Source organism: Lucilia cuprina, chromosome 4, assembly GCF_022045245.1.
Source record: "Lucilia cuprina isolate Lc7/37 chromosome 4, ASM2204524v1, whole genome shotgun sequence".
In the NCBI taxonomy this organism is placed as follows: Eukaryota; Metazoa; Arthropoda; class Insecta; order Diptera; family Calliphoridae; genus Lucilia; species Lucilia cuprina.
The window spans coordinates 20,102,033-20,112,236 of NC_060952.1; the positions used below are offsets into that span (position 1 = coordinate 20,102,033).

The following is a 10,204-nucleotide window of genomic DNA, read 5'->3' on the forward strand; positions in this document are numbered from 1 at the left end:
CAAATCGGCTAAGCGCTTTGGCAGTGTGGTTAGCTGGTTGTGTGGATATTATTTCACAGCCACTATCTTCACTGCCGCGGCGACAAGCTGTAACAACATTTCAATGACCAATATCATGAATTATATGAAAACAAAAATCCAGATTATAAATATTGTTTTATATCACAAATCATGAAAATAACAAAAGTATGAAATGTGTTTAAAATTTAAACGAATTAACAGGAATCGTGGGTCTTGCTAAAAGGTAAGTTTTTATTTACATATATTTTATTTATCTGATCTCAGTGGAATGTCAAACTTCTTAAGATTTCTTTGATGAAACATTAATTTCAAGAATGTTAATATAACGGAATAACCTAAATATTAATAAAAACCAATATTTTATTTAAATTTAAACCAATGAACAGGAATCGTGGGTCTTGCAAAAAGGCAAGTTTTCATGTATCATGTTATTTGTCTGATCTCAGAAAAGCTAAAGTAGAATATCAAACTTTTTACTCGATGGTAAAGCCGAACAATATTATTGGCTTTATCTATATAATTAATAGGCAAGGTGAATTTTTGTGACCCATTTTACTCTTACAGTATACATCCGATATTAGCAAGAAATATGTATATCATTTAAAAGGATTTTGTTCCCCGCCATCAAATTTAATTTTATGTGTCTCAGTGCTATGATAAAAAAAATTACAAAAACAAAATACATTTCTTTCTAATTTTGATCAAAAGGAAATTTAAATGATAATAAGTAGATAGAAGGAAAATTTTAAAACGAACAATTTTTAATACACTTACAAGATCATTTAATGCAGAATCATTCTTGCTCTCAAAATTTCAGTAAATACCTATATTTATTTCATTGTGATCAGTTGTGTGATATATAGTGGAATTAAGATTTTGTAAATAAAAAAAATTATTATAAAGTGTAAAATTGTAATAATTTCTAGTTTCTCTATTGTTATGGTAAAACTGGAAATTTACCACCTTTACGCACTTTTATGTTATAAAAAAGAAAGAAACTGAATCGAAATCAACTTATCAAGTAAGTATTAAACAGGCGAAACATTTTTTCCGAACGCGGTCACATTTTATTCACTCAGATTATATAAAATTAGATTGTTTTAAGCTTTAAGCTGTAACGGCAGGGCTTGAGCTAAAAAACAAACATATTTTTAAAATCTAAATTATTAATTTAATTTCTAGGGTTAATTTGCACCTGTTCTATGTTTGAACAAGCGCGATTGAAAAGTTTTAAAATTAAATATAAATAAAAGTGTACATTCATTTTAATTTCACAAGGAAATATTTTTCAGTGTATACTTTTCACATTTTAGTGCATATTTCCCTTGCCTTGTTAATACAGTTATGGAGAAGGTATGTACATATGTATATATGGGTCATTACATGAAAGTACAAACCACTTAAAAAACCTTAAAACTTTTGTATTTTTTAATATAATTTAACAAATTTTGGGCTTATGATCTTATGCGGCACCAAGTAACAAGGCTATTCAATAATTAAAATTTTGTGTTTTCTTGATTAAAAAATAAACATACACATTTGCTACAACAAAACGAATTCCCACATCAATAGCAGCCGAAAAAACTTATTTGTATTAAATGCAAATAAAACAAATTTCCGACTTAACAAATTTAACAATGAAAGTCAGTCACAATTATCAATTAGAAAATGATTTACCTGTTGAGTCTTGTTGGAATGATGACTTCCTTAATATAACACAACAACAACAGCACGAAGGCTCATCGCGATGGACACCAGAATACAACTTATTAACTAGTCTTTAATCACATAACATATAAAAAGTATTTATTTTAAACACATTATTATATAAAAAATAAAAGTTTCCTTAAATTTAAACTCTTTTTATAATATTAAAACTTAATTGTTTTTTAATGTTAGCACTTTTAAGCGAAGTTAAGTACCGACGAACTTAGAGCTTCCATAAACGTAGACACTTTTCTAAACTACAGTTTTTATTTACATGTATAATTTAAAGTTCCTATTGCAAACGATAATTAATAATATATTAATAACGCACTTTATTTTATTTAAATTAAACAAAATAGATCAATTTTAACACTTTTCACAACAAACGAAACAAAACGAACCGAATCCGCCAAAAAGAAAGTAGTAAACTAAAATTGCTTGTTCTTATTAGAATAGTATTCACAGTGAAATGTTATCTCATATAGTGTTGCATTTTTGTGAAAAAAAGTATGTCTTTTTAGAATTACTTATGTATATAAAACGGTTTTATTTGTAATTTTTTAAATTATTTATATTAACCCCTATTTTCAACATGGTAGTTATTTTTTGACTTTAAGTTTACTTTAGTGCGAAAGAATGTAGTCGTTGCTCGGACAAAAAAGTTATATGAAAATTTTCGAAATTATTTCACTAGTTAATGCTTTTATTGGTCATAGCACCAAATCTTGTGAAGATATCTTTATTTATTGATCATAAAATGTACTACAAATTTAAAAAAATTTTGCCCCAAAATGCTTGAAACAAAATCAGTTGTATAGGGCTTTTATTAAATACATAGCTGTAGATTAGAAATCGCGAATGGACTAAGATTAACACAAAACATATAGCATCAAATGATATTTGCGAAACTATAAATTAAAACATATAACTATTTTTATAGGAGTAAAGTTATATTGGGTTTGTACTAATGTGTTTAACGCATAAAAACTATTATCATACCAATCGGCTTAGCTTAGCTATTTTCTTAGTCTATCCGTTCATTCGTCTGGCTGCTCATGTAAACTTTGCTTAAGGTACAGTTTGCAATTATCAAAATAATTTGATAAAATTTGGACCCAGGACGGAGCCTTTTGCAAATATTATTAACGATTATGACCAATAAGCTAATCATAATATAAAAATAAACTACATTAAATATACTATTATCTTTCAGGTCTAATTCTTATATGTATTAAACTACATGATTCTGCCGACTTTTATTATAATCGGGTTTCATTGAGTTCTAGCCCCCGTACAAAGTGCACCCCCCATATAATGGATTTTCCTAATAAACACTAACATTACAATAAAATTTGACATAACATTACTACATAAATACCTCCAACAAATTTTTTATTTGAATTAGCTCATATTTTTAAGCCTCTTTCAGAAAACCAGTTTTTGGTCAATAAATTTTAAAAGCACATTAAAATTAAATATCTGGGACTGATGTAGTAGTCTGACAGATACCAAAAGGTCAGAAAAATTCGATTTTTCTATGTGTACCTTGTCATAAATATTGTTTAAAATATATTGTATATTCATATATATATATACATATATATTCCCACGATAATTGGATCTTCGCTCCGGAACGACCCGTGTCATACTCGGCCAAAGATTGTCAACCCAGCGACAGCTGTATCAACCTAAAGTTTTTTCCCCAGGAAAGAACTATCGGCCACAGTCGAGCTGTTACAACAACAACATATATTGTCGGGTCGAAGTTAAAAAAAATATTAAATCATTTTTGAAATTTCGACTTTGCTCTTACTATAGAAAGGCGCCACATATCCAATTAGCAATAACCAATTGGGATATTTAGATGGTGCTAATGTTTGTAGCGCACAAAAATATCTTTCTATATCCACCTTAAGGAATACCAATCAACATAGAATAATTTTTACCTACCTCTCATTTAACCATACCTGCCTCTTCAGGAAATGACATCAATGTCTACAATTCATTTAAAAAGATTAATATCGGAAAGAAATTAAGTTTCTCTCAGAAAATGGCTTTCTTACAATAAATTGCCTTAATATTTATATCGAAACTAACGTAAGTATAACTGGCGTTGGGTATTATAGGGACGATAGTGGAAAAATTTATTCCAGTCTAAATTTATTCGGTGGTAAAGTCCCGAACTAGTAATTTAATATATTACTTATGGACAACTGATACCCAGCTGAGTGCTATTTAAATGAGTGCTTGCTAAGACGAAGTCAGTCATCACTCAATAGGTTATAAAAAGAGCTAGACCAAAGAAGCCGGCAATATATAGCATTTTCTCTCTAGATAATTTGATAACACGTATAAACTTAAAAAAATTGTGTGAATAACATTATTTTGCTGTGCTGACTCTTTGACGAAATGCTGGGATACGTATGAACATTGACAACACAGGCTGGTAGCTATACAGAAACGCATTGGTCGCAGCCTGCACAAAGCACATGGCTGCTAAATATTCAACAATAAAAAGCCAAATAGCAATTAGAAAACAAATACAAGTAGGAATCTTACCTTTTAATTAGTCTTGCTGGAATGACGATCACCTTGCAATTAGATTTTGCACAGCAGAAATCTTTCACTAGACGACGAGCACGCCAAGACACTTTCTTTTGAACTACAGTCTAATATGATAAATATGAAAAGTTCCTATTACAAACAATATACAATTCTTTATTTCTCATACTTTTGATTAATTTAACATGTTAAGCAATCATTTTATTATTTTAAACAACTTCATCAAGATTAAACACTACCCGAAGTGAAGCCGACACACATAAAAATTCCATATTTTCTTGACTAACATTTATTATTTAAAATTTCTATGCCAAACACAATTTAACACTTTGTTACGGATGATAGTAATTTATTTAACAATTAAAGGTAATTTTTTCATTAGTTTATTGAATTTTTAACACTTTTTATAACAATTGTTTGAACAACACGAACTGAAGCCGCTAAAAAGAAAATAATAAACTAATGCTTCTTCTTATTGGATTGTCACTCATGGTGAAATGATATCATACAATGATATTATTTTTTGTTTATTTTCGTTTTTGTTGTTTTTCTAATAAGAAAAATCTACTACAATTTATTATTTCCTAGTGAAATTATTGATACTTTCCATTTAAGTAACAGACTTTTAATTATTGCCCCTATTCTGCATTTCAATTCGAATCGAAATTTTTTCCGTTTGGCAACTTTGGTATTCTGTACTTTGATTTCGGGTTCTATAGTTGAAACGAAAAGTCGACTTTTTGCATTTTATGAAAAGTCGACTTTTCGACTTTGCATTTTATGAAAAGTCGACATTTCGACTTTTTGCATTTTATGAAAAGTCGACTTTTCGACTTTTTGCATTTAGTTAAAAGTCGATTTTTAGACTTTTTTCATTTAATTAAGTCGATTTTTCGACATTTAATATTTTATAAATAGTCGACTTTTCGACTTTTTTCGACTATTTTCGACTTTTGACTTTTTTCGACTTTCCGACTTTTTTTTTGACTATTTTCGACTTTTTCCGACCAGAGTTAAAAATTTATAAAGTTGCCAGAAGCGTAAATTAATAATGTTGCCATATAACATTATATTATTATTTATTATTAATAAAAAAATTATTTATATTTTTTCTATTTGTTGCAATTTTTTGAGTTTTTTCTACTTCTTTCTATTTTCGACTTTTTCCGACTTTTTGACTTTTTCCGACTATTTTCGACTTTTTTCTACTTTCCGACTTTTTTCGACTTTTTTTACTTTCCGACGTTTCGACTTTTTCGACTTTTATTTACAAAGTCGACTTTTCGACTTTTTTCATAGACGATAGTTATCGACTTTTTTTGGAACAAAATAGTCGACTTCGACTTTTCGACTTTTTTCGACAAAAAGTCGATTGTTCGATTATTCGATAGTCGATTTATAGAACCCTACTTTGATTCGACTTTCTGCCACATAAACAACAGCGTACAAAATCGTAGATACGATTGTAACGCAGAATACAAACGTTCGTAAAACATTGAATCGAAAAGGAATTGCTTCTTCTTTTTCTTACGATTCAGTTTTTTGTTGGAATATACCTTTTTCGATCGTTGCGTAACTAAATGCGTAAACGTAATCGAAATGCAGAATAGTGGTGATTACCATTAATGAATCAGTGTGAAATCTGTTTTAATACCACATCGCTTTTAAAATTTGTCTTATTTTGGTCCGAAGTAATTCATACAAAATCCCCTATTCATCGAAACAAGATTTCTATTAAAATTTGTCTCAAAACAAAGCTATGTATTGAATTTTGTGATTTTATTACTTTCAGATGGAACCACAATGTTTATACCATACAACACCATAGTGGGGAGATTATTATGCTTTTGAGCTGATGTTTGTAACAGCTAAAAGTTTTGGACTTACACCCACTTTAAATCACTTCAGAATGACGTTCTGTCCATCCGTGTGTATATGTAAAGCTTGTACGCATGCTACACGTCGATAATAATTCTCTTATTTTGACCCAAGAAAGAAGTATATTTAAAACAGTTAGTGCGGGTTTCTTACTCATCAGTTAAACTAGGCTTAACTAGCTGTTAGATTAAACTCGGAACAAATTTTTTAACCGACAATTGTGTTTTTCAGTTTAAGATTTAAGCTCAGTTAACTTTGTTAGTATTGCCAAGTTTTCACTCAAAAACATAAACAATGAACAGCTGCTTTTTGCAAACAATACTTTTGTAAATTGGAAAATTTTGGAAAAATGTTAAATAAACATTCAAAATAATAATTAATGGAACGAAACAAATCAGAAAATTGCAATTTACTTAAAATATTATGTTTTTGTTCTTCCAAAATCATTGTTTTATTGTTTTTGTTAATTGTGTTTTCTCACTTATAACTTAAGTTTAATTGGCCAATTACACTAAGTTAAACTAAGATAATAAGTAACTTTATTGATAACTGAAAAACACGGAACATATATTAAACCAGGTTTAACCAAAGAATGAAGATTATCTTTATCAGAAAAACTCGCACTTAATCAGTCCATTATTTCGGCTAAACCCCATACTACCGTATCCTATTGATATCAGAAAAAAAATGGCACATGGCTTATTAATGCCTCTAATCTTATATGGAATAGAAGTTTATAGCGGAATATCTACAACTAATTTTTTAAGGGTTGAAAGATGTTTTTATAGGATTATAAGATATATATATGGTTTGCGAGTTCGAGACCATGTTTCAGCATATGTATATGAATTTTTAGGATGCAGTTTTAGAGATTTTGTCAATATTAAATTGTTATTGATGTTTTATAAAATATACAAAACTTCTTCACCATCTTATCTTGTATCAAGATTTGTTTTTTCACAGTCAACCAGGACTCACAGTTTATTATGCCCTACATTTCATACAATATTTATGCAGAGATCATTTGTGGTACGTGTAACCAGATTATGGAATTCAATATTACCATATGACAAAAGAAATTTTTCTTATTCTGTGGAACAATTTAAAAAAATTATCTTATTATTAGTTAATGTCTAAACCGATTTGTTTACAATAGTTTTGGTTATCACTTTCCTGAATTATATGACCCATATTCGTGATAGGGATAATAAAATATGTATTATATTATATTAATACATGTATGTATACTATATATACTTATATTACCACATTATTTAAGTTATATTAATAATATAAAAACTGTCAAACACTATACTTAAATCAATTTGGCCTTTATTGGCTTACGATTTATTACATGAATAAATAAATAAATAAATAAATAAAATAAATAGAGCTAGCTATAGACTATAGGCAGTGTGTTAATGACATTGCCGATATTTGTAATGATCAGGTTTCATTTAAGTATTTAATAAAATAATTTAATAACTTGAAAATTATAAACACTAATAACATGATGAAATTCTTTAATGAAGACGAACATTCATCTATCTTTAGATATAAAGCCCATATTTATCCTAACCTCCATATAAGCCGTTTTGTAGAAATGTTTTTTTTTTTTTTCAACAAAAAGTAAAAACATGCCGAAATTAAGATAAAAACAAATGCTTTATTATTTAAAAAAATATCAACATTTTTAACATACTCACTGGTGTAGGGTATAGTCAGTAATGTCCGACTATACATATCATACTTGTTTCATTATTGAAAATTTTAACTGCTAAACATTTCTTTAGAAGAAAACTAATGCCCCTATTATGGTTTACAACTCAACTCTACTTTAGTTGAAATTGTTTTATTTGTCATTACCGATTACAACTTAACCTGTCAAAAATGTTTAAGATGAAATTATATCACAATACAACTTTTTTGTGGTATTATCGTTTACAACCCTGTTTTAGTGTGGTTGACAAAAACGTCAAAAAATACAACTCCAAAATAGCAGTTGTTTTAAATGTATTATTAATAAAAATAGAAAGCGGGTAAGTAATTTTTTTTAATTGTCCTCAAATATTTTATTTAAAAGAAATTTCGAATGATTTTTGCAGAAAAAACAGAGTTACAACAAAACAACAGTTTGAAAAACTTGTTGAACTAATGGAGAAGCATCCCGAAACAGGAAGAGGTAAACCGCAGTTTGGATGCAGCAAAAATAAAAATAAAGAATTGTGGGAGGAATTTGCATTGATGCATCCCAAAACTCCCGGAAACCCAGTTTTTGAATAAAACCACAGTTTTGAGGCGTTTTGATCTTCTTCAGACATTTCAGTTTTTATCCATTTCGCGCAAACACGCTGCTCGATGATATTTAAAACTTCTTTCATAACAACACTTATTGTAGGCTGCGCCAATCCAACATTAAAGTCGTTTCCAGAACTTATTTGATAACTCCCGTCAGCCAGAAATCTGAGAGTTGCACATAGCTTCAATATAGGGGGTATAGCGGTACCTCGGACAGGTTTTTTGAAATAATCATTTAGTTCATTCAGAAGGAAGCAAAAGGCTTCCTTATTTAAACGAAAATACTGTAAGAATCTACAAAAACATCTATAAAAAGTTATTCAACTATGAAAAGAACATTTCCTTACATGGCGCTCGGAAGTTCCAAAGGATTGGAGTAGTCACGGAGACTTTTTCTTTACACATTAATAGTATCATCATCACTTATGTCGTTATAAAATAAATCAATACTTGTATCCATTTTAGTCTTTATTAAAAAATAACAATATAAATTCAATTTTATTGTTTTATGTTTTTTACACAATATTATCATCTGTTTGATTATCTGTCAATTTGTCACTTTTTAGGTTGGCAACATCAATACAATTTCAACCAAAATTAGTTGTAATTGTTAATACCAAAAAAAAGTTAAGTTGTTTTAAAATTGAGTTGTTTAAATTTCAATTCAACTAAGTTGAGTTGTAAACCATAATAGGGGCATAAGTTCTCTTAAGGACATAATATTTTTTACCTCAATAAAAGAAATTTCAAACATCTTAAAAAGTGAAAAAACTTAATATTTTGTTGTTTAATTTAGAATATGGCCGTATATTTTTTTCATTTAATAAAAACTACTTTTTTGTTGTTTTAAATTAATAAAAAAAGAGTGAGTGAGAAAAAAAAGAAAATAAAAATAATTTAAAAAACTAATAATAAGTTCTGAAATTTGTATATTTCCTTTTTTTTTTTTGTATTTATGTTTTGTAGAAAAAAACTTCCTTAAAGGAATTTTTGTTGTTGTTTTATTTCATGCTTGAAAATGAAAAAATAAAGAGATGAAAGTTTATATATAATTTTTTTTTTTACATAAAACTTAAATTAGTAATGTTGTTAGTTAACATTTGTTTTTATTTTTGTTTTTTATATTATTATATTTTAAATTACTTTTATATTTTTATTTTATTTTAATTCTTTTTTTTTTTTTTGTTTATCAAATTAAGTGCTGATTTTTTTTTAGTTTTTTAATTACTAGTAAAACTTTTTCTTATTTTTTGTTTTGTTTTGTTAATTAATAATTGTTTTATTAATTTCTTATTTCAGTTGCATTCATTTCCTGTTTCTTTTTTAAGTTTTTTTTAATCTTAACTTTTTAGTTAAATTTTTTATTATTTTTCTGTTTAAATTATTAATATTTTGTAAGTTAATTTCTTGTTTTTTTTTAGGTATTTTCCTGTTTTATTTATTTTATATTATTATTATTTTTTAATAATATGTTTATTTTAATGAGTTTACTATTATAAATTTAATTTGATGTTTTCTTCATAAAATTATTTATTATATTGTATGTATATATATAAGGATTTTATAAAATTCTTCATTTAATTTTAATTTATTTTTCGTATATTTATTAAATATTTTTATATTTTTCTTTTATTTTATTTTTTGCAAATTCTAGCAATTTGCCTTAAAACAAAAATAAAACAGAAATTGTTTTCTTTTTTTGTTTTATTTAAATTTTTAGTGTGTGTTTCATATTTTA

At 27.2% G+C, this 10,204-nt stretch overlaps 1 protein-coding gene across 1 annotated transcript in view; it reads right to left on the reverse strand.

The window, feature by feature from the left end:
* LOC111684256 (palmitoyltransferase ZDHHC16) overlaps positions 1 to 4,989 on the reverse strand; it is a 177,265-nt gene extending 172,276 nt beyond the window's left edge. The window contains exon 1 of the mRNA XM_046950114.1: positions 4,288 to 4,989. The gene's annotated coding sequence lies outside the window, so the exon portion shown is untranslated. The remainder of the gene's footprint in view (positions 1 to 4,287) is intronic.
* Between the last annotated feature and the right edge of the window lie 5,215 nt (positions 4,990 to 10,204).